The following is a 24,753-nucleotide window of genomic DNA, read 5'->3' as shown; positions in this document are numbered from 1 at the left end:
GCACAATGGCCACTAGTAACTTGGAAGAAAATCCCAGAGACAAGACTGGAGCAGCTTGTTAGGAAATGCCACATCCTCAGTGCTTGTGATGATGGGAAGGATCACAGCATAGAAGATGTGGACATCACAACTCTTGTATATCAGTGATTCAGAAGAGTTCTGAATGTGAACAAATTTCAGCCATGCCTTAACCAACTTATTTTACTTGTATTTTCCTTTTTATATATGTATCATAGTGATATATGGTAAAATTTATCTAAATAATAGCCGGGCGCGGTGGCCTGTGCCTGTGGTCCCAACACTTTGGGAAGTGGAAATGGGTGGATCACTTGAGGTCAGGAGTTTGAGACCAGCCTGGCCAGCATGGTGAAACCCTGTCTCTGCTGAAAATGCAAACATTGGCCGGGCATGGTGGCACATGCCTGTAATCCCAGCTACTTGGGAGGAGGCTGAGGCATGAGAATTGCTGGAGCCTGGGAGGCGGAGGTTGTGGTGAGTGGAGGTTGTGCCACTGTACTCCAGCCTGGGTGACAGAGTGAGACTTTGTCTAAAAAAAAAAATCTAAATTTAAAAATAATAATCTAAATAAGTCTGAAAGATATAGTTCAATAAGTATAGAATTAAAAATCTAAATAATAAGAAAAAAAAGATGCTGGGCTTAATACCTGGGGGATGGCATAATCTGTGCAGCAAACCACTATGGCACACATTTATCTTGTAACACCTGCACATCCTGCACATGTACCCCTGAACTTAAAATAAAGTTAAAAATTAAAAAAGAAAAAGAAAGAAAAACTCACTTCAAGAATTACAGAATGCAATTGAAACTATTAACAGCAGAATAGACCAAGCTAAGGAAAGAATCTCAGAGCTCAAAGACCACGTCCCTGAAATAACTCAGCCAGAAAAAAAGAAAAAAAAAAAAACAGTAAAGAAGAATGAACAAAGCTTCCAAGAATATGGGATTATGTGAAGAAACCAAATTTATGACTCATTGGCACCCCTGAAAGAGAGGGAGAGAAAGCAAGCAACTTGGAAAATATATTTTAGAATACCGTCTATGAAAATTTTCCTAGCTTTGCTAGAGAGGTTAACATTCAAACTCAGGAAATGCCAAGAACACCTGTAAAATACTATACACAAGAAGACCATCTCCAAGACACATAGTCATCAGATTATCCAAGGTAGAAATGAAAAAAAAAAAAATGTTAAAGGCAGCTAGAGAGATAGAGGCAGGTCACCTACCTCCCTTTGCATGCTGTCTTCAAGAGACCCACCTCATATGCAATGATACACATTGACTGAAATTAAAGGGATGAAGGAAAATCTACCAAGCAAATTGAAAACAGAAAAAAAGCAGGGGTTGCTATTCTAATTTCAGACAAAACAGATTTTAAACCAACAAAGATCAAAAAAGACAAAGAAGGGCATTACATAACAGCAAAGGGTTCAATTCAACAAGAAGACCTAACTATTGTAAATATATACACACCCAACACAGGAGCACCCAAATTCATAAAGCAAGTTCTTAAAACCTGCGAAGAGACTTAAATAACCACATAGTAATAGTAGGAGACTTCAACACCCCACTGACAATATTAGAAAGATCATTGAAGTAGAAAACTAATGAAGACATTCAGGACCTGAATTCAACACCTGACCAAATGGACCTAATAGACACCTGTAGAACTTTCCACCCCAAAACAACAGAATACATGTTCTTCTCATCTGCATGTGGCACATACTCTAAAATCAACCACACAATCAGCCATGAAACAATTCTCAGCAAATTCAGAAAAACTAATCCACATTCTCAGACCACAGTGCAATAAAAATAGAAATTAATACTAAGAAAATTACTCAGAACCATACAATAGCATGGAAATTAAACGATGTGATTCTGAATGATTTGGGGGCAAATAATGAAATTAAGGCAGAAATCAAGAAATTATTTGAAGCTAATGAGAACAAAGATACAACATAGCAGAATCTCTGGGACATAACTAAAGCAGTGTTAAGAGGGAAGTTTATAGCACTGAACACCTACTTCAAAAAGTTAGAAAGATCTCAAATTAACAACCTAACATCACAACTAGAGGAACTAGAGAAACAAGAGCAAGTCTATCCCAAAACTAGCAGAAAACAAAAAAATAACCAAAATCAGAGCTGAACTGAATGAAATTGAGATGTTAAGAAACTATAAAAAGATCAACAAATCCATGAGTTTTTTCTCTGAAAGAACAAATAAGACAGACAGACCACTAGCTAGAATAATAAAGAAAAAAAGAAGATGCAAATAAAGACAATCAGAAATGACAAAAAGGACATTACCACTGACACCACATATATACCAAAAAACCCTCAGAGACTTCTATGAACGCTTCTATGCACACAAGCTAGAAAATCTAGAAGAAATGGATAAATTCCTGGATGCACACAACATCCCAAGATTGAACCAAGAACAAATTGAATCCCTGAACAGACCAATAATGGGTTCCAAAATTTAATCAGCAACAAAAATCCTACCAACCAGAAAAAGCCCAGAACAAGATAGATTTATAGCTGAATCCTATCAGATGTATAAAGAACTGATATTATCCCTACTGAAACTATTCCAAAAGACTGAGGAGGAGGGACTTCTCCCTGACCCACTCTATGAGGTCAGCATTATCCTGATACCAAAACCTGGCACAGACACAACAAGAAAAGAAAACTTCAGGCCAATATCTTTGATGAACATAGATGCAAAAATGCACAATAAAATACTAGCAAACAAAATCCAGCAGCACATAAAAAAGCTAATCCACCATGATCAAGTAGGCTTTATCTCTGGGATGCAAAGTTGGTTCAACATACACAAACTGATAAATGTGATTCACCACATAAACAGAACCAAACCAAAAACCACATCTCAATAGATGTAGAAAGGTTTTAAATAAAATTCAACACCCTTTCATGGAAAAAAAACAAAAAAAAACAAAAAAAAATCTCAACTAACTAGGCACTGAAGGAATGGACTTCAAAATAATAACCACCATCTGAAACACACACACACACACACACACACACACACACACACACACACACCCAACATTATACTGAATGGACAAATGCTGGAGGCATTCTCCTTGAAAATCAGACCAAAACAAGCATGCCCTCTCTCAGCACTCCTAGTCAACATAGTACTGGAAATCCTAACCAGAGCAACTAGGAAAGAGCAAGAAATAAAAGACATCCAAATAGGAAATAAAAGTATCTGTTTGCAGACGATGAGATTCTATACTTGAAAACCCCATAGTGCCTGCCCAAAAGACCTTTGTTCTGATAAAACACTTCAGCAAAGTCTCAGGATACAACGTCAATGTACAAAAATTACCGGCATTCCTATACACCAACAACATCCAAGCTGAGAACCAAATCAAGACTGCAATCCCATTCACAATAGCCAGAAAGAGAATAAAATACATAAAAATACAGCTAACCACAGAAGTGAAAGATCTCTACAAGGAGAATTACAAAACACTGCTCAAAGAAATCAGAGATGACACAAACAAATAGAAAAACTTTCCCTGCTCATGAATAGAAAGAGTTAATATCATTAAAATGGCCATGCGCTCAAAATGATTCACAGATTTAATGCTATTCCTATCTTTTTAATTTTTTTAATTTTTGTGCATACATAGCAGGTGTATACATTTATTACGTAGATGAGATATTTTGATACAGGTATGCAATGTAAAATAATCACACCATGAGGAATGGGATACCCATCTCCTCATCCAACAATTCTATTCATATCAAACTACCAATGACATTCTTCACAGAATTAGAAAACACTATTTAGAATTAGAAAACACTATTTTAAAATTCATATGGAAACAAAAAAAGCCTGAATAGCCAAGGCAATCCTAAGCAAAAAGAACAAATCCGAAGGCATCACATTATCCAAGTTCAAACTATATAACAGGGCTAGAGTAACCAAAACAGCATGGTACTGGTACAAAAACAGACATATAGACCAATGGAACAGAACAGAGAGCCCAGAAATAAGTCTGCACACCTACAACCATCTGATCGTCAACAAATTTGACAAAAACAAGCAATGGGGAAAGGACTTCCTATTCAATAAATTGTCCTGGGTTAGTGATATACAGAAGATTGAAGCTGGACTTCTTCCTTACACCATATACAAAAAGCAACTCAATATGTATTAAAACTTAAATGTAAAGCCTAAAATGATAAAAATCCTGGAAACAACCTAGGAAATACCAACCTGGACATAGGCCCTGGCAAAGGTTTTATGAGAAAGACTCCAAAAACAATCGAAACAAAAACAAAAATTGGCAAATGGGACCTAATTAAACTAAGTATCTTCTGCACAGCAAAATAAACGATTAATAGAGTAAACAGACATCCTACAGAATGGGAGAAAATATTTGCAAACTATGCCCTAACAAAGGTCTAATATCCAGAATCTGTAAGAAACTTAAACAAATGTACAAGAAAACAAACAACCCTATTAAAAAATGGACAAAGTATGTGAACAGACACTTTTCTAAAGAAGACATGCATATGGCCACCAACTATATGAAAAAATGCTCAACACCACTAATCATCAGAGAAACGCAAATGAAAACCACTATGAGATGCCATCTCAGAATGGCTATCATTAAAAAGTCAAAAAATAGCAGATACTAGACAGGCTGTGAAGCAAAGGGAACACTTATACACTGTTGATGGGTATGTAAATTAGTTCAGCCACTGTGAAAAGCAGTTTCATAATTTTTCAAAGAACTCAAAGCAGAATTACCATTCAACCCAGCAATTATATCAATAGATATATACCCAAAGGAATACGAATCATTCTACTATAAAGACACATGCATATGTATGATCATCACAGCACTATTCACAATAGCAAAAATATGGATTCAACTTAGATGCCCATCAACAGTACACTGGATAAAGAAAATGCAGTACATACACACAATGGAATATTATGCAGCCACAAAAAAAGAATGAGATCGTGATCCTTTGCAGCATCAGAGATAGAGCAGGAGGCCATTATCCTAACCAAACATAGACAGGAACAAAAAATGAGATACCACATGTTCTTACGTATAAGTGGGAGCTAAACATTGAGTATATATGGACACAAAGAAGAAAACAACTGACACCAGGGCCTACTTGAGGGCAGAAGGTGGGAGGAGATGAGGACTGAAAAATTACCTATCAGGTACTATGCTTATTACTTGGGTGATAGAACAATCTGTATGCCAAATTCCCATGATACACTATTTACCTATATAACAAACCTGCACATGTACCCCTGAACATAAAATAACATTAAAACAAAAAGACTCCCCCAAAGCCCCCCAAAATTGGAACAAGTTACTTCTACACCAGATGCACAGATATCAATGGAAGAATACAGGAAACATGGAGAAGCAGGGAAATGTGACATCACCAAAGGACCAAAACAATTGTCCAGCAACAGATGCCAATCAAAAAAGTATTCCTTGAAATGCCAGAAAGAGAATTCAAAATATTTATTTTAAAGAAGACCAGTGAGATGAAAGAGAAATCTAAAAACCAATACAAAGAAATTTGAAAACCAATTCAGAATATGAATGAGATATTTATCAAGCAGATATCTTCAAAAATAAAAGAAACGAATTCTAAAATTAAAAAATTAACTGAAGGAAATACAAACTACATTTGAAGGTTTCCATAATAGACTAAACCAAGCAGAATAAAGAATCTCAGAACTTAAAGACTGGTCTTTCAGGATAATCTTGTACAAAAAAGGAATAAAAAGAATGAACAAAACTTTTGAGACATCTGGGACTACACAAAGTAACTAAACTTAACAAATGATCAATATTTCCAAGGGGTAAAGAAAACAAAAAGTTTAGAAAAAAAAATTTAATAAAATAATTGATAAAAATTTTCCAAGTCTATCAAGATAAACATCTAGATATAGGCAGCCCAATGACCCCCAGGAAAATACATTGCAAAAAGGACTTCACCACAGCTTATTGTGTTCAGAACGTCTAAAGTCAAGAAAGAATTTTAAAATTAGCAAGAGAATAGCATCTACAGAATTGTCATCTATAAAGGAAACTTCATCAGACTAACAGTATACTTTTCAGCAGAAACCTTACAGGCCAGAAGAGAATGGAATGGCATTTTTAAAGTGCTGGGGGGAAAAAAAAACTGTCAGCCAAGAATTTTGTGTCCTGCCAGAATAAGTTTTATAAATGAAGGAGAAATAAGTCATTCACAGAGAAGCAAATGCTGAAGGAATTTGTCACTAGATTAGACCTACAGGAAATGCTGAAAGGGATCTTAAACATGAAGAAGAAACAGAAAATCTGAATAGACTTTATAACAAATGAGAAGATTGATTTGCTAATTTTTAAAGCTGTATTAATCAGCATTCTCTTAGAGAGACAGAACTAATAGGATACACACACACACACACACACACACACACACAAATATATGTATATAAAGGAGAGTTTATTAAGTATTAACTTACATGGTCAATAGGTCCCACAATAGGCTGTCTGCAAGCTGAGGAGAAAGCAGAGCCAGTCCCAGCCCAAAACTGAAGAACGTGGAGTCCAGTATTCAAGGGTAGGAAGCATTCAGCACGGAAGAAAGATTTAGGCTGGGAGGCTAGGCCCGTCTCTCCTTTTCTCGTTTTTCTGCCTGCTTTATATTTGCTAGAAGCTGATTAGATTGTGCCCACCAGATTAAGGGTGAATCTGCCTTCCCCAGCCTGCTGACTCAAATGTTAATCTCTTTTAGCAACACCCAAACAGACACACCTAGGATTAATACTTTGTATCCTCCAATCCAATCAAGTTGACACTCAGTATTAACAATCACACTTCCCACAAAGAAAAGCCCAAGTGGTTTCACTAGTGAATTCTATCAATCATTTAAAAAAATTAACACCAATTCTTTATAAATTCTTCCAAATAAAAGGGAACATTTCCAACTTTTTATATGAGCCAGTGTTACCCTCATACCAAAAGCAAACAAAGACATCACAAGAAAACGATAAACTAACATAATTTAGGAATATAGGTGCAGAGCTCCTCAACTAAATACTACACAATTTAATTCAGGAACATATAGAAAGGATTATACACCATAACTAAGTGGGATTTATCCCAGGACTGTTAGGTAGCTAACAATAAAAAATTAATTAATGTAATACACCATATCAACAGAATAAAGAACAAAAGCCATATGATCATCTAAATAGAGTTAAAAAAAAAAAACACTTAAAAATATCTAACATATTTTATGATTCAACAAAGTTTGGTCATCAGGAAAATGAAAATCAAAACCACAATGAGATACCACCTCATACCCACTAGGACGGCTATAAATAAAAAGACAGGGCTGGGCATGGTGGCTCACACCTGTAATCCCAGCACTGTGGGAGGCCAAGGCGGGCAGATCACCTGAGGTCAGGAGTTCAAGACCAGCCTGGCCAACATGGTGACACCCCGTCTCTACTAAAAATACAAAAATTAACCAGTTGTGGTGGCACACACCTATAATCCCAGCTACTCGGGATGCTGAAGCAAGAGAATTGCTTGAACCCAGAAGGCAAAAGTCGGAGGTTGCAGTGAGCCAAGATCATGCCACTGCACTCCAGCCTGGTGACAAAGCAAGACTCTGTCTCAAAAAAATTAAATTAAAATTAAAAGACAGATAATAACATATGCTGGAGATTATGTGGAGAAGTCAGAACCCTCATACACTGCTAGTGGGAATGCAAAATGGTGCAGCCACTTTGGAAAACAGTCTAGTATTTTCTAAAACAATTAAACATAGAGTTACTGTATGACCCAGCAATTCTACTCTTAGATATATACCCAAGGGAATTGAAAACAGGTACTTAAACAAATACATGTATGTTATGTTCATAGAAGCTTATAAGAAAAATAGGCAAAAGGTAAAAATAGCCAAATATCCACTAATGAATGAATGGATAAACAAAATATGGCATATTCATACAACTGAGTATTATTCAGCCATAAAAAGGAATGAAGACTGATACATGCTGTAACATGGATGAATCTTGAAAACATTACGCTAAGTAAAAGAAGTCAGCTACAAAAGACCACATATTGTATAATTCCATTTATATGGAATGTCCACAATAGGCAAATCCATAGAAATAGAAAGGAGATTAGTGGGTGGTCTTCTGGAGCTGGACAACTGGGGAGAAATGAGAAGTGACTTAGTACATATGGAGTTTCTTTGTAGGGTTATACAAATATTCTAAAATTAATTGTGATGTTGGTTGTACAAATATGTAAATATCTTTAAAACCACTGAATTGATTTCCTTAGAAATACAATTCTCAGTATGAATATGAATTCGAGGACATTTATTGCATCATTGTTTACACTAACACGATAATAATTAGAATTAGAATTAAAGTCATAGAAGCATAGTGACTGTCCACCTGTGGGAGATATCTGGATTAATATAATACATTCATACCATGAAACATGATACAGCCACTAAAAAGCATGAATTCATACCCAAACAAGTGCCTTGATGGGATTTCCATGTGTTGCTATGAGTAGAAAGATAAACTACATAATCGTGTATATAGTGTGATTCAATTTTTGTAAAATAAACAATGACAAAAACCTTTTTCCTATGCATATATTTGCATACATACACAAATAGTATACATAATCAACTAAGCATAAAGAGTGGCGTGGAATGATGCCCCAGGAATAAATGGGTCATTGGAGTTGTGAAATAAAGTAATATTGGAAAGAAAATAATTGCCAACCATATACTGAAGTCAGCTACGTGTTTGACACTTGAGTTTAAAGCAGAAATTTTTAAAGTTACTATAAAATCTATATAATTACTATGTAAGCTCCATGGGATCCAGTCTCTGCCATTTGCTAGTTGTGTTAGCTTGGGCACACTACTTAACCTCTCTGTGCTTCCAGTTTCCTTATCTGAAAATAAGGAAGTAGAGATGATAATAGTACCTACCTCACAGAGTGGTTGCAAGAATTGGAAAAGTTAACATGCATAAACACTCAGAATTGTGCTATTCACTATTTATTATTACTCTTTTTATGGCTAGTTCTTTGCTGCAAATATTGTGCTAAACCACAGCCTATGTCTGTTTACTAAGTAGAGAGATGGCTATTTTTTTATCTTGTTAACTTTTTCTTCCTCTTCACCTCATCATGTTCCCATAATGGAAGAAAATGTGCTCTGTGGCTGGTTCTGTGGCCACTCAGAAGTCATGGCAACACTGAACTGAGAAGCAGACCTAGTCTAGTGTCAGGCAACACCAAATGATAATACAAATGGACTTAGCAGATTAGAAATATGACCAGCACATAATGAAATGAGATTTATCTTAGGAGGAAATGCAAACTAGTTTATCTAAGAAGAAATAGTTCAATATATAGTCAACCTGGAAGCAAAGGAGAGTGCATCTGAGGGAGGCAGAGATAAGGAGAGAGAAGGACACCGGCAGGAATATGGCCAGATTGTCCCTGTTGTATACAGCATGGCCCCAGGGAAAGAAGATAACTCCTCACGAGGTGCCCACTGATTAATATCTTCTCATCTTGTGAGCTGTCCATTTTTGCTTGATTTATATTTCCCAACTCTAATAGAGACCAGCAGTCAAGTGATTGATGTAATTGTGCACCAAAAATATTTTTCTCAGCTGTGTTAGTCATTATTTTGGCAATTTTAACCACCAAGCTGGACCAAGAAGAGACAGTCTGAACCACTTCTGGGCACTGTGCCCTCATGACAAGCACATATATACTCAATCTACTAAAGAGGTAGAGCCTGGGCAACATTGTGAGACCTTATCTCTACAAAAAATAAAAAATCAACCAGGTGTGGCAGCATGCACCTGTAGTCTCAGCTACTCAGTAAGCTGAGGCAGGAGGATTGCTTAAGCCCAGGAGTTCAAGGTAGTAGTAAGCTGTGATCATGCCGCTGCACTCCAGTCTGGGTGATAGAGCAAGACCCTGTCTTAAAAGAAAAAAAAAAAAGATACTAAAGAGGCAGGTCTAAGACACACTGTATAGATATAGCCTTGGCCTCTAAAGCTACTTTCCAAAACCATGCTCCATCCTGGGCTGGTGCTGGGAGCTGAGGAACGCACTGCTGTGGTTGCGTCTCTGAACTGATTGCAGCTGGAGCCTGCCTCTCCTCTGCTGATGGGTCAGGTCACCTCAGCAAGTTTTGTGTCTGTAGAAGAGCAACAGACTCCTTGTAATTAAGAACTAACGCTTTAGTACAGAATAATCAATAAAGAGACAATCCTACTTGAAATGCCTCCCATCTTAATTGACTTAAACCAGTATCAACAGCAAGAGAAAGAGAAAGAGAAAGGAAAGGCCAAAGCATAATTAGCTCATAAAATATGAGGCTCTGAGGACCACGAAAGCAGTGGATCCAATAGAGGCTAAGACCTGAGTGGGGGCTATCCTAGTTGTACCTTTACCAAATTCTCCCAGCGAGGCAGAACCCCATGGGAGTAGGATCACCACCCTTGGAGCCCAGAGACCTCAAGAGCCAGAGGGCATCTTGGATACCCGGAGAGAGACTCACATAGACCAGAAGGATAACTTCCCACTTCCTGACTAGGACAGAAGAGGGTCCTCAAGAATTGGATTTACCTTCAAAACAGGTCATTATGTTCTCTCAGTTCTTCCTTAAAAACATTTCTTGGATCTGTTCCCAACTCATCGACAGCAGTGAATGTCCCTTAGTTCAAGTCCCCACTGTATAGGCCTCCAAACTTCCCTCCCTGCCTCTTGCCTCCAAGACCCCTACCCTTCAACACCTCCCCCAACTTCACTCATATTCATCTTTTTGTGTTTTGTTTTTGTTTTGTTTTTGAGACAGGGTCTTGCTCTGTAACCCAGGCTGGAGAGCAGTGGCACAATTTCAGCTCACTGCAGTGTCAACCTTCTGACCTCAAGCCATCTTCCTACCTCAGCCCTGCAAGTTACTGGGACTACAGACCTGTGCCTCCACACCTGGCTAATTTTTGTATTTTTTTGTAGAGACAGGGTTCCACCATGTTGCCCAGGTTGGTCTCAGACTCCTGAGCCCAAGCGATCTGGCCCACTTCCGCCTTCCAAAGTGCTGAGATTACAGCTGTGAGCTACCATGCCTGGTTCATGTTAGTCTTGACTTTTGCCCTTTGAACAATGAAATTTACGTAGCCTAGGTGATGTATCTAAAGCACAAATCTATTATGTCAGCCCCTCAACACCCAACTTAAAAACACCCCGTTCGTGGATCCAGAAAAGATTTAATGTGTATAGATGTGTCCCAGGCACTGTGCTGGGCACTGAGAATTTGATAATGAAAAAAGCAAAGAAGCTGTGCCCTCATGAAGCTTGGAATCCAGTGGGGAGAAAAGACAACGAAACAATTACACACACAAAAAAGCTATGATTAAAGTGCTATGAAGAAGAGCGGCTATGAGAACCTCTATCATGGGCTCAGTCTAGCCTGGGAGGTCAAGAGAAGACTTTCCTATAAATGCAACATGTGAGTAGAGATCTAAAAGATAAGTAGAAACCAACTAGGCCAGTGGTTCTTGCAACCTCTTAATAGGTTAAGGAAATTATTTAGAGTGTCACAACTACATATTTTAAAATGAAGTAACAGACTGGACTAGAATACAGTAGAAGAGAACAGAAAAGAACAGGAAAAAATTAGGAATAGATCAAAATGTACTGAAAATTAGCAAAAGTTAGCATTACTTCATGAAATGTTTGTTGAGCATTACAATATAAAGTATATTTCTTACTATGGGTTGTGAACTAGACAGTGAAGGAAGCAGGGAGGATGGACACACATCCCAAAAAAAGAACAGCCTCTGCAAAGGCTCAGGGGGTGAGAGGAATCATGAGGTGTTTAGCCTCAGTTTTAAGTTGGGAGAGAAGCCAGTCATCATCCAAGCAGCAGATACCATGGACATCACAAAGAAGAGCCAGGCATGGTTCCCTGCCTTGTTGAGATTACACGCCATCAGGAGAGACAGACCAGTATGTAAATAAATATCAGACTAAATTTGAAAAAAAATGCAAGAACAAATAAAATATAACAAGGATATAAAGTGTGAAGAAATTACTTCCAGCAAGGGAAAATCTCAGAAAACTTCACAAAAGAGGAGGGTTCTTCCTGAGGCCTGCAATGATAGGTAAGAATTCAATAAGTGAAAATGTTGGCAGTGGGAGTTGCGGGGAGAGAGTTGCAACCATTCCAGATGAGGAATAGTGGGAGTAAAGGGACAGGAAAATAGAGGATGTGTTTTGGGAATGGTAAGTTGCGCTGGAACAATGGGTCTAAGAGTGGAAAGACAGTCATGGAAAATAAGGCACAGGATTTTAGATGGAGACCAAGTCATGTGGGGCCTTGCCTGCCTGGCTAAGGAGTTTGAACAACCTTGCTTTCAGGAAAAAAAATAAACTGTGAAGGTTTCTGGGCAGGGGAGTGATGTACTTGTTGCTGTGTATTAGCAAGATTCCTCTGGAAGCAACATGGAGTAGAATAGATTAGTGGGAGTGGCACTGGGGAGAACAACTAAGAGGAAATTGTAAAATTCGCAAGTTACACTAAGACCTCAGCCAGGTTTGGGGCAGTGGGGATGCAAGGGAGGGAGGGCATGGTTAGGTGCATCAGCCAGGTGTGGGTGTTGAGCCTCTGGGACACAACAGCTTCTCATAAGGATCAGGATGGATCAGGATCTGTCTCAGCCTCTAACTGTGACATCCCAGACAGGTCCTCTAGCCTTCTCTGCCTTAGGTTTGTTCCTCTGTGAACTGAGGGAATATTACTCTGGCTTCTGATACAACCAGCAGAGACTGGGAAAGATAAAGTGCGTTCAACCACATAAAGAGTTTACAACTTGCTGGAGTAAAAGTGCCCTAAATCTACAACGATCTTAGCAGCCCCAAAAGAAAAACAATTATTAAAGAGAAATCGGATTAATGGGTAGTATTTTTCAGTCCTTAAATCCTTTTTACTGTTGAGCTGCCTCAATTTCCTTTCCAAGAAAATTTTCCTTTTCAAGGTTGAAAAATAAAAGAGCTTAGGGCCACCATCAACTAAAGTGAGCATAGAATCAGGCATGCTTCTATAACTAATCATATCATCAACACACCTTGAAAATGATAGTCTATCCCGAAGTGGTACTACACATTGATAAAGGGGTTTACTGTCAAATTTTGCTGATTTCTTTTACCTCTATGGGTCCTGGATTTTTGACTCACTAAAATCTATTAGATTATAATTTCCACTAGGAAAGCAAACTGAGCTATCTTCTGCACCTGCCATTTCCTCAGCACCCGGCATAAGCAGGACCCAATCATGAAATGAACGAATGAACCACAGGGTCTCCCCTATGAGTACAGAGTGCCTTCTACCAGTGAGCTGTCACCAAATTATTTCAGTCTGACCTCTCCAACATCATAAGGGAAAATGTCCACTTGATCCAAGCAAACTTCTTCTAGAGGAAAAAGCTATACATTTAAATATGCATATATTTCTAAAATCCCAAATCTTATTTTTCTAATTCTAATTTTCTGAAGTCTCCGTACATATATGACATAGTAAGGCAGAAAGGTATCATGACCAACGTCATCATTTGAATCAGTACTCTTGGTTATCAGTGACAAAATCCTATTCAAGCTGGCTCACATAATAGAAAAGGACAGGCCCAGGCTTGTCTTTAGGCACAACTGAATCCACGTATTCAAACAATGTCAGCAGGATTTTGTCTCTCTCCATCTCTTGGCTCTCTTTTTCTCTGTGTTGGCTTCATTCTCAGCTGGGTTCTTCTTTAGCTGTGACAAAGAGACCAGAAGACCTAGATTTAATATTTTAGCAATCTAAAAACCCAAGAGGAAAAAGAGAGCTTTTTTTTTTTTTTTCTAATAGTTCCTGCTAAAGTTCTAGGGTTGCCTCTCTAGTTGACCAAGAGTTGACCAAGCTTGGGTCACATGCCTATCCCCGAACCAATCACTGGAATTCTAATTGTCCAAGCCTAGCTCTGGAGCCAGGGAAATGAGACCAGCCCTACTTGAAACACAGAAAATAAAAGCAGAGATGGGGCAGGGGGGTACTTCCCCAAAAGAAAATCAGGTGATATTAACAGAAATGGTAAATGAATGCGAAAAAGACTAGAAAATCAGATGTCATCATCTCTAGCTGTCTAAAATAAGGTTGAATAGAGCCACATCTGATGGGCTATCAGAAAGAAAGTGATTAAGCCTTTTGCCATTATCAATGCTACACATGTGCTTAATGCTAATAGATGAGATGCAGTGCCGGTGCGCAGCTGCAGAAAGGGAGCCAGCAAGGCTGGGAGTAGAAGCCAAGCAGCAATTCATCTTACAGCATAAGAGTTCCCCCAAGTCGGTTTTACCAAACAAGATGCCCAGACTGACTCAGGCACTTTTCAAGTTGCAGAACTTGCTCTCAGACTCAGTAGATACATTTGAAACAATTTTATGACCAGCAATTAAACAGGAGGAAATTAAAGGAGAAAAATCAAGGATACAGCTTTATACATAAAACTCAGCCATACAATTAACAGAGCCCACATTAATCACACATCAGTTAGGCCTCAGTGTTTTGATAGTTATTCGTTGGCAGAAATAAACCCCTTTCCAATAGGCAAAGAGGACTGATGCACGTATAACTGAAAGACTTAAATGTAGGGTTCCTATCATTAATTAATCAAGTAATCACTCTCTTTGTGGTACTTGTGTGATATTTGGTAATTAGTTTTTTAGTGTTTCTCCCCTTTTAGCTTAGTTCTTTATTACACCCCACATTCCTTTATCTAAACGTTCCAGTGGAAGATGAGATGTGTTTTTAATAATAATAAGACCCTTGTATTTGTAGATCACTTTGTACTTTATAAAATGGCTCACTGGAGTCTTCCAGCAGCCTTTGGAGATAAGCAGGACAAATATTACTCTCCCAAGTAACTACTGAAGTGTCTTGCATAGAGTCAGACTCAAATAATTGCCATCAGAACCTGATTCTCTTGCAAGGGGAGTGAAGTGTCTTCTCAATGTAATAGTGCAGCAAATGGAGCTTTGGTTCTGGGATAAGGTGCAGACAGGTGGAGCCACCTCGTCAGAACAGAACCACCATCAGAACTTACTCCTGAGGTCATAAGTCAGTCATGCGTCACTGCAAAGGCGTTAAATATAATTGGGCTTCAAGGGAAATCTCCCTGGCCTATAAATAATAATCCTATACAGAAAGAAGTAAAGCAATAACATGGAAAACCCAAATAGTTATATTTCATAACATAATTTAAAAATACTTTAATGATGCTTCACACTTGTATTGTGGTTTGGAATTCTTCATCTCTCTTTGAAATGCATTATCCCATTTAGTTCTGAATCTATATAGACTAGTAATACCTGTGTCTCTGTGACTTCAAAAAATATTATAGGACAGAGGCAAGGTCTTGCATTGCTAGGAGACCTCCCCTATCATTCCTGTATTTTCAGCTCCATCTCAGAGCTGACAATACGTAAAGGTATTCAGGAAGTGGTTCTTTGTTTTAACTAGAAAAATATTGCTTCATTGAATTAATGCTGGTTAGCTTTTTGCATGACTCTGAGGTCTACTGTTAGAACTACCATCCTTAAAATAATAGTTATAAAAGCAAAGGTAGCTGAATTCACTCTAAATTATTCACTCATTCAATCAGTCTACACAATTTTTCAAGGACACAAAACCAGATTCTACAGTGAGACAAAGAAGATAAAGATGAAAAGTTACAGTCACTAAACTCAATGGCTGGACATGCAAGCTAATCATTAAAGCAGCAGCTACAACAACAAATAATAATAGCATATGTTTCTGATCACTTACTGTAGGCCAGTCACCCTGCCAAGTGCTTTTCCTGTATTGATTATCTTAATTCTTACCATAACCACTGAGGCAAGTATTATTATTAATGTCATTTTACAGATGAGTAAACTGAGGATCAAAGTAGGTAAGTGGCTTGCCCAAGTTCACACGGTCTGTTAGAGGTGGAGCTGGGAGCCAAGTTCAGATAGTCTGACTCTACACTCATACTCTTCACTCCACACCATGAATACACTAGTCATGGCATGGGTCAAGTTCAGTGGTCGCACAAGGAAAAGCAGCAGCAAAATATTCATGAAGGAGTTAGCTAAGCATCACAGGAGACTTAATGGATTAATAACATTTTGTCTAGGGCCACTAGCTTGGAAAAAGGATTTCAAGCAAAGGCAACAGCATGGCTGAAGCACAAACCAGGAGGAAGCCTGGTGTGTTTGGAGATACACAGCTAGATCGGAGTGGCTTGGGCTTTGAGCGAGGGGGGGAGGAGTGGGAGCCAACACCAGTGAGGAAGGCAGGATATGAATCCATGTCTTCATTGTATAAGATGCCTATGTTATCATTTTCAGATATGAAACAAATCTGTAATTTAGTTTCGGCCAGTAGTTAATAGCTCTCACTGAATAACAGCATGAACTTGACTTCAGCTTGCTGGGATCTAGTTTCCTTGATGAACTGGCTAATTTTACTGCCACTATTTAATGTCAAACATCTCTCCTATAAAGACTTTAATATCATGTTTGTTTTGTTCTTGTTTTCAATCCTGATGGAGATGTAAAATGATACAAATTATGTATGGAATCTAAGCTAATCAATTTAGATTCATGAATTTGAACGCACCAAAATGTATCCTAATTCAACTTAATCACAAATGTGCATAAATATAATGAATTTTAAAAGACTGAAGGAAAATATACCAATAGTTTACAATGTTCCATATTTTCAAACTTTTCCATAATAAGCATGTGTCAATTTTAAGAATATAGAAAAAAATTATAGAATGGAGACCAGACTTTTTTTAAGACAAAGTAATGAATGCACAGTTCAAAAGTCAAATTTTGCCAAAGAACTAGCAACAAAAACAATAGTTTGCCTTTTGCTCTCACCTTCAGTCTTACCTTCCCAAAGTCAGCCCACTCACTCAACACGTTTATTCTATAGTCACATAGAAATACTGTTCTTTTGTTCTTTAGTTCTTTTGTGGTTCTATGGTATATATGAGTTTCTGTAAGATTTAACTCATTTACATCACCTCCCACCTTTCCTCCCCAACTTCCCGATACAATTATAACATCATATTTAGTTCCTGTATTGTTTGCTTAGTTTTGAAAGTTTAAGTAATAAACATACACTATCTCTTCTTATTCCGCCAAACATAGATAGTCTCTCTTAACACCCCAGTGGGTACAAAGAGAAGACTGGTGCTCTCAGCCTTGTCCTAAGCTCTTCTACCTCCCATATTCAGGATTGCAACCTTAGAGCACTCAAGTTGATAACATTTACATTTGGTTTGGTAATGATAATTCCATCATCCATACTTTTTCCAACAGTTCATTCTAAAATATGAAAACTAATAACAGCATTTATAGTATTGTGACTATGTAAACGTTAATTCGTGGAGGAGTCAAGTAGTATTCTGTAAGTGTAATTTCTTTCCTACACATGTTTTTATTTCTCCTGATTCTAACACTATTTTTTAACTTTCCATTATATCAAGTATTCTAAGAAGTCCCCCTTTTGCCCAGGAGACCTCCCTCCCCAGGCTCTATGTCCCTCTACTTTGACCTGGATGTTTTGTCCTGTACATGTCATAGGAAGCGTGTGGTTGATTCCCCCATTAATTCTTAGTGAGGATTTTCCTGAACACCTTCCCTAAAATTTAATCACCCTCCCAAATACTACCTAGTCTCTCCTCTGCTTTGTCTCACCAGCACCTGCCACCATATAGCATACAGATATTTTACATACTGTGTCTATTGTCTGTTTTCCTAAATCTGAGCTCCGTAAAAGTTGGAAGTTTTGTCTGTTTTACTTTCTGCCTTATCCTCAGTGCTTAGAACAGCGCCTCATACACAGTTGACACTGAATGAAAGAATCAAAGCCACTCCATCTTCTTTGCTAGACACTTCTGGGAATGGGCAGCCGTAGGCCACTTTGGGCCAATGGGATGTGAGGAGAGACTTTCTGAGAAGGAGAAGTCAGTTCTCTCCCACTAGGTACAAACAAAAAGCATTGCTTAGGTTGCTTCTGGCAGTCATCTTGACCAAGAGGAAAAGCAGCCTTTGGAGAAGCCAATACCGAGGATGGCAGAACAGAGAGACAGTAAAAGTATGGATCTTCGTTGATCTTTGAACCATTAAATCAACCTAAGAGCCCTCCCTGCCTTTTTATTGTTGTTTTCGTGCCAATTTGAGTCGGATTTTCTGTTACTTTCAGTCAAAGAAGCTTACCTGTTACCTGAGTTCTGCTGAGCACCTGTCATCTTAGGTAGCCCTTCATTGATTTTCTGAACCTGGGTCATACTGCCATGGACCCCCTGTCTTTCTCCTTTGATTTACTCCCTGCTTTTACTAGAACACATGCTGGATAATTTTCCAAGACATCTATTATAGAAATAATGTTTCTGAGTCATTGAATGTCTTTCAATGTTTTAATTTCCCCTTTATACTTCATTGATGAGTTGGGTAGGTATGGGATTCTAGGTTAAAAAATGATTGTGTCTTGGAATTTTGAAAGCAGCACTCACATTGCCTTTTACTATCCACTGTTACTGATGCTATATTTGGGCGATCTAGCTTTATTCTAGGGACTAGGATAGACACATTTAGCAAATAAAAATACAGAACATCTGATTAAAATTACCTTTCAGATAAACAATGAAATATTGGGGACATGCTTATTCTAAAAAAAAAATTATTCATTGTTTACATGAACTTCAAATTTAACTGGCGTCCTATATTTTATCTGTCAACCCTACAGGGAAAGTTTTTAGTATATTCTCTTTTTCCTTGATGTTCTGAAATTTCACAGTATTTCTAATTGTGAGGGTTTCAATTTCTTTTTTTATTTTTTAAAAGCTCGTTATATTGATGCCAAATGAGCCCATGAAAGAGGGTATAGTTCTTGTTGACATCTTTAGTGGGTGGATCACTACAGCCTACAGGTTCCAGCCCTCTGTTAGCTTGGGTTTGAGGAACCAGAGCAAGAAAAAACATATATAAACAGTTTCATCAACCCCAGAGTTTGAAAATCTTTAGATAAAATTCCTTTCAGAGCAGAGGCATGGGGAGATTGTAGTCTACTCCCTATAGGACCCTGTAGTCTAGTGGAATTATCTGGTTTCAAACTTCAGAAAAGGGCCAAGAGTTCAAGCTAAAGAGCCTTGCTTTGTAAGCATGAATATTCTGGACACATCCCAGATTTGCCATGTAACTGCCCTGCTGTGAACCTAGCAGAGAGATACACTATCTCCAAAGAAAAAGACAATTTGTTTGTGAGATACATATTTCCTGGGCTTATCTTTGAGTGAACTAGCTAGAAAGTAAGTGATAAGGCAGAGAGATAAGAAATAATCAATTTGGAAAGTAGTGGTAAAATCAGGTAAGGTAAAAATAGGTCAAAGAAATTAGGAGGAGAGCTGCAGAGTCAGTAGAGAAAGGAAATTTTAAAAATGACTTCAGAAGCATTGACTAGACATGACTTTAGAAATAATCTAATCCAGCCCCTCATTTTACTAGTGACAATACCAAGGCTAAGAGAGTGGAAGAGACTTGCCAGAGTCGTGGAACCAGTTCCCTGATTCCCAGTCCAGTGTTTATCCCGCTCTATTGCTGCTGTTGCTTGGGACCTATTGCACAACAGCCCTATTTAATCATCTTGACAGCTTCAGAGAATGATAAACCTTCTCTACAAAGATCTGACTCAGCTCAGGGTAGCAGCTTCACCAAATGTCCCATTAAAAGGCAAATGACCAGGTGGGGATTTCAGGGAGCTTGGAAAAGATACCCATGACCAAAAATATTGCCCATACTCACCTACCCATGTGCCTAAAATTATACATTGAAAATGTTGTTGAAAGGCAAATGACTACTTTTTATATTTTGCTTTGATCTTTGTAGAGGCTTCTTAACAAAGAAGGGTTTGATGGTATGTGACACAGGACAAATACATTTTGATTGGACAGAGGTAGAATGATTAGATGTATTAGGATCCATCAGGTACAAATGGCAGCAGGTGCCTACTTCACCATCACTATTTCATATAAGAACAAAGCAATAGATTGCTTTGTGCTCTAATCATTTTCTTGTCATCAGACTTCACTCTTGGTGCCTGATGCCACAGTAAGATATTTTAGTAGACCTAGTTTCCTTGATTACTTGAATAATTCACATTTTGTATCTGAATATGGGATGTTTTCAGCAGAATAGAGTTCCTTTAAATGGCAATTTTGATTCCGGCATCAAGAATTGCTGTCTGGAATCAAACTTGAAAATGTTATTTATCATCCATGAAGGTCATTTGCCTTCTTTTCTGTGTCTAAAAGTTAAGGAAGATGAAGTTTGAAAGTTGTCCATTGGTTTTGTCAGTGAAAAGATTTTAACCAGAGTAGGGGTAACAAAGTGATAAAGGCCAAATTAGACTGCTACACTTGTTGTTAGGAAGTGAACCCAGGTGAAAAAAGTGATGAGATTAATGCAGACAACTTTTAAGAAGTTTGACTATGACCAAAAAGAGAAAATATTTTATTGAAATGTTTGATTGAGTATTGGTTGGCTGGTTTGTTGGTTGGTTGGTTTTTAAAGGTAGGAGACACTTGAGCATTTATTTTAGCTTGGGGGGATGAATCAGGACCTCAGCTCCCTCGTTTGTATATTGCAGACATGCTAACCACCATAAACAAAGAGTCTGTCTAAGATCACCTGGCCAATTGGCCAAAGTACCAGAATTAAAATCAGGATCTTTCAACTCTTTGTTCCCTTGGGCCCATGTTGTCTCTCCATTTTGCAAACATTCTTGGTTTTCAATGGGTCATAAGAGGAACAGGAGGTCATTTCTGTGCAAAAACATTTGCAAAGAGCTGTAGTCTTCTTGGGCGTGGCAGGAATAAGGAAAGCAAACACTTGATGAAGCAAACACTTTCCGTATGCTAGACACTAGGGTAATCACTTTACTGGTAATAAGTTATTCAAACCTCACAGCAACTGCATGAAGTCAGGAAAGTTATCTTTCTTTCACAGATAAAGAAACGGAGGCTCAAATAAATTAAGTGACTTGCCCAAAATCACATGGTTAGTAAGAGCCAAAACAGGGTCTTAACCACTAGATTACACTATCTCAGGGAAATGCAGAGTAATACTGATTTAGTGTCACTAATTAATAATATCTTAAATTGTCATAACTCATTTTTTGTAAGCACAGTCATATTCATTTTCCTCTTTTGTATAATTTTACTTTCAGAGCAACACTGTGAAACAAGCAAGGCAGAGGACACTATCCCCATCTGAGAATAAGGAAAATAAAGCACATTTTTCTGTCTCTCTCTCTCTCTCTCTCCACACCACGCCCCGCCGCCACCCCCTGCCCAACACACACACACCTATTAGGGAGGGCAGTGACAGAGCCTGGGCCAGCTCAGTGGCCAGATTTTCTACAGAGCTACCAAGAGCCTAAAGGGGAGAGATTCAATCCTCTGCTGTCTTTCACAAGTAGCAACTGGTGTCCAGGGTTGAAAAAATAAACCCATTCCATCAAAATGCCAGAACACAGGCCCTCGAGCTACTGTATCAGAGTTCCCAGTGAGCAGATTCGTAAGTAACAACCAAGCAAACTATTTCCAAGTGGAATTAACTCTTAAAGAAAAAATAATCAGAAGCAGGTTTTGACCACTACTAGATTCCTTCCCTTTTCAAAATGACCTACGGTCTCTCGAAATTGTAGGGCTGTTTGGCAAAAAAGTAAACACAAGTGGGTCCCACATACTCTTTTCGGTTTGTTTTGCTTGAGACAGGGTCTCATTCTCTTGCCCAGGGTGGAGTGTAGTGGCATGATCTTGGCTCAATGCAGCCTCCACCTCCCAGGCTCAAGTAATGCTCCCACCTTAGCCTCTCAAGTAGCTGGGACTACAAGCAAGTGCCCCCATGCCCAGCTAATTTTTGTATTATTTGTAGAGATGGGGTTCTGTCATATTACCCAGGCTTGTCTCAAACTCCTGGACTCAAGCAGTTCACCCGCCTCAGCCTCTCAGAGTAAAGTACTACACCTGGCTCACACACAATCTTTTTTTTTTTCTTTCTTTCTTTTTTACTTTAAGTTCTGGGACACATGTGTAGAACGTGCAGGTTTGTTACATAGGTATACATGCGCCATGGTGGTTTGCTGCACCTATCAACCAGTCATCAAGGTTTTAAGCCCCGCATGCATTAGGTATTTGTCCTAATGCTCTCCCTCCCCTTGCCCTCCACCCGCTGACAGGCCCTGGTGTATGATGTTCCCCTCCCTTTGGCCATGTGTTCTCATGATTCAACTCCCACTTATGAGTGAGAACATGCAGTGTTTGATTTTCTGTTCCTGCCACACACACTCTTAATACATTAACAGACTATTTTAGCAAGCAATATCTGTCAGTTAAGAAAAGGAACCACTAGTTTGAAAGTTCAGCACAGGTATGATTTGTTGATAATTTCGTGGCAAGGGCTGTGCCTTACTCATTTTTGTATCCCTAACAACTAGCATGACGTCTGGCACGTAGTAAGTGCCTAATAAATTTTGTGTAATGATTGATGAACACTATCCAGGATATAATGATGGCCATGTCTACCACCTGTCCTCTAATTCTCAAAACCAATGATTATGCTAATAAAATCTACTTAGTTGGGTAGAAGGAAAATTGAAATTACACCAAACAACTCTGGCCTGAATTTCTCAGGAAATTGCCTCAACTTTTAACTTTTTAAATGTTTAACATTTGCAGCATTCTGATTTAAGAAGCAGTTCTCTTATTGTTGAGTAATATTTCTAGACCAATCTATAAATTTTTTTATTCTAACACAGAAGAATAATGGGGTCCAGTAGCATTATGAAACCATATTCTCATTATGTCAACCCTAATTTGGAATTCCAATATGAGATGGCAGTAAAAGCCCATTTCCTAGAGTCAAAGCTTCAGATTCAGGAACTTCTTTTTAACACTCTTTCCATTCTGTCTGATCTTCCACTATGTGTCCCCACCCACCCTGCTCTGCAACTAAATGAAACCTGCTTCTTCTCTTGCTTTCTGAATCTCAGTGAGTGGCATTACTATCTACCCAGTTATTCAAGTTTGATGCTCTGGGATCACCCACCCTGAATATGTCCCCACACTCCCACAACACACATCCAGGCCTACACACATATGCCTAATAGGCTATCAGGTACCAATGATTCTACCCCCGCTATCACTGTAGTTCAGGACATCATCTTTCTGAACTATTACAAAATGTGTCTGGGTTCCAGAGAGAAGAAAGCCTTAAGTTTTAAGAAGAAGGTAGTGAGCCTTGCCCCTTCTCTGCGCCTAAAATTCAGCTGAAATAATAAGTTTCATAAGGAAGCACAGCTATATTCAGGACCTTGGAGAGAACCAGACAAAGAAACGGATTTTGAGGAGCAGAAAGCAGGCAAGTGCTGTGCCAAGACTAGGGTTGTAAACAGTGCCAAATGCTGGAGAGAAGTTAGGCTAGGAAGTTCAGCCACATAAGTTTTCTTTTTGATCTTTGAACACTTCAAACCCATCTCTACCTCGAGGCTTTGGCCCCAGGTCTGTTCCCTGACTGGAACCCTTTGCCCTCATACCTTTGCATTGTTGCCCACTTCACACTATTCAGGTTCCCACTCCAATAACTCTACAGAATAGCCTTCCCTTAATCATGTTATCACCTTTCCCCATTTTACCTTCTTCACAACAGCGATCACTATTTGAAACCATCTTATTTATTCATTTCTTTACTTTACTTTTTCTTCCCAGCTACCTCGGTAGGTGTAAGCTTTATGAGAGAATAGGCTATGTCTCTGTGATTCACTGTGATATTGTTAGTGTTTAAAACTGTATCTGATACCCAGAAGCTGCTCATTAAGTATTTGACAAATAAACAAATGAGATAAACAAGCAATGAGGACAGAAAATTTAATTTGAAGTTGAAGAGACTTTTGAGGACTTTGAACTGAATAGTTTGAGCCAATACCAGACACTTATTTGGGGGTTGAATAAACATTTTGGGGTTTGAAGAAGCACATGTATAGACGTGTTAGCATGACCCGTATAAGAATGGGCGTCTAACACACTCATCAGATGGCACTGCCAATACTATATATATGTATGTGTATATATATACACACATATATATGTATGTGTGTATATCTATATGTATATATATGTGTGTGTGTATATCTATATATATATATTTGAGACAAGAGTCTTGCTCTGTCACCCTGGCTGGAGTGCAGTGGCAAGATCAATACTCATTGCAACCTCTGCCTCCCAGGTTCAAGTTATTCTCCCATCTCAGTCTCCCAAGTAGCTGGGACTACAGGTGTGCACCAACACATCCAGCTAATTTTTGTATATATTTTTGTAGAAATGGGATTTCGCCATGTTACCCAGGCTGGTTTTGAACTCCTGAACTCAAGTGATCCGCCTACCTCTGCCTCCCAAAGTGCTGGTATTACAGGTGTAAGCCACTGCGTGCAGGCCTATATTTTAATTTCTAGAATAATTAATACATTTCTAACTAGTAAAAAGTAGGCAAAGGCAATCCCTTTTTGGATCATCTTAAAAGCAACTGTTTCCCCATT

At 38.5% G+C, this 24,753-nt stretch overlaps 1 long non-coding RNA gene across 7 annotated transcripts in view; it reads right to left on the bottom strand.

The window, feature by feature from the left end:
* Positions 1-24,753, bottom strand: part of LOC135964818 (uncharacterized) — a 147,971-nt gene that overhangs the window by 96,632 nt on the left and 26,586 nt on the right. For 5 of the 7 annotated variants that reach the window (XR_010577488.2, XR_010577495.2, XR_012417902.1 and 2 more), the window contains exon 1: positions 6,542-6,752. The exons of the other annotated variants lie outside the window; for them this stretch is intronic. This is a non-coding gene — a long non-coding RNA (uncharacterized lncRNA). Of the gene's footprint in view, positions 1-6,541; positions 6,753-24,753 lie in introns of those variants that run through there. 7 annotated transcript variants of the gene reach the window in all.

This window comes from Macaca fascicularis, chromosome 1 (genome assembly GCF_037993035.2).
Source record: "Macaca fascicularis isolate 582-1 chromosome 1, T2T-MFA8v1.1".
Classification (NCBI taxonomy): domain Eukaryota; kingdom Metazoa; phylum Chordata; class Mammalia; order Primates; family Cercopithecidae; genus Macaca; species Macaca fascicularis.
Note: the sequence above shows the minus strand (reverse complement) of the source record. Positions and strands in the feature narration are given on the sequence as shown.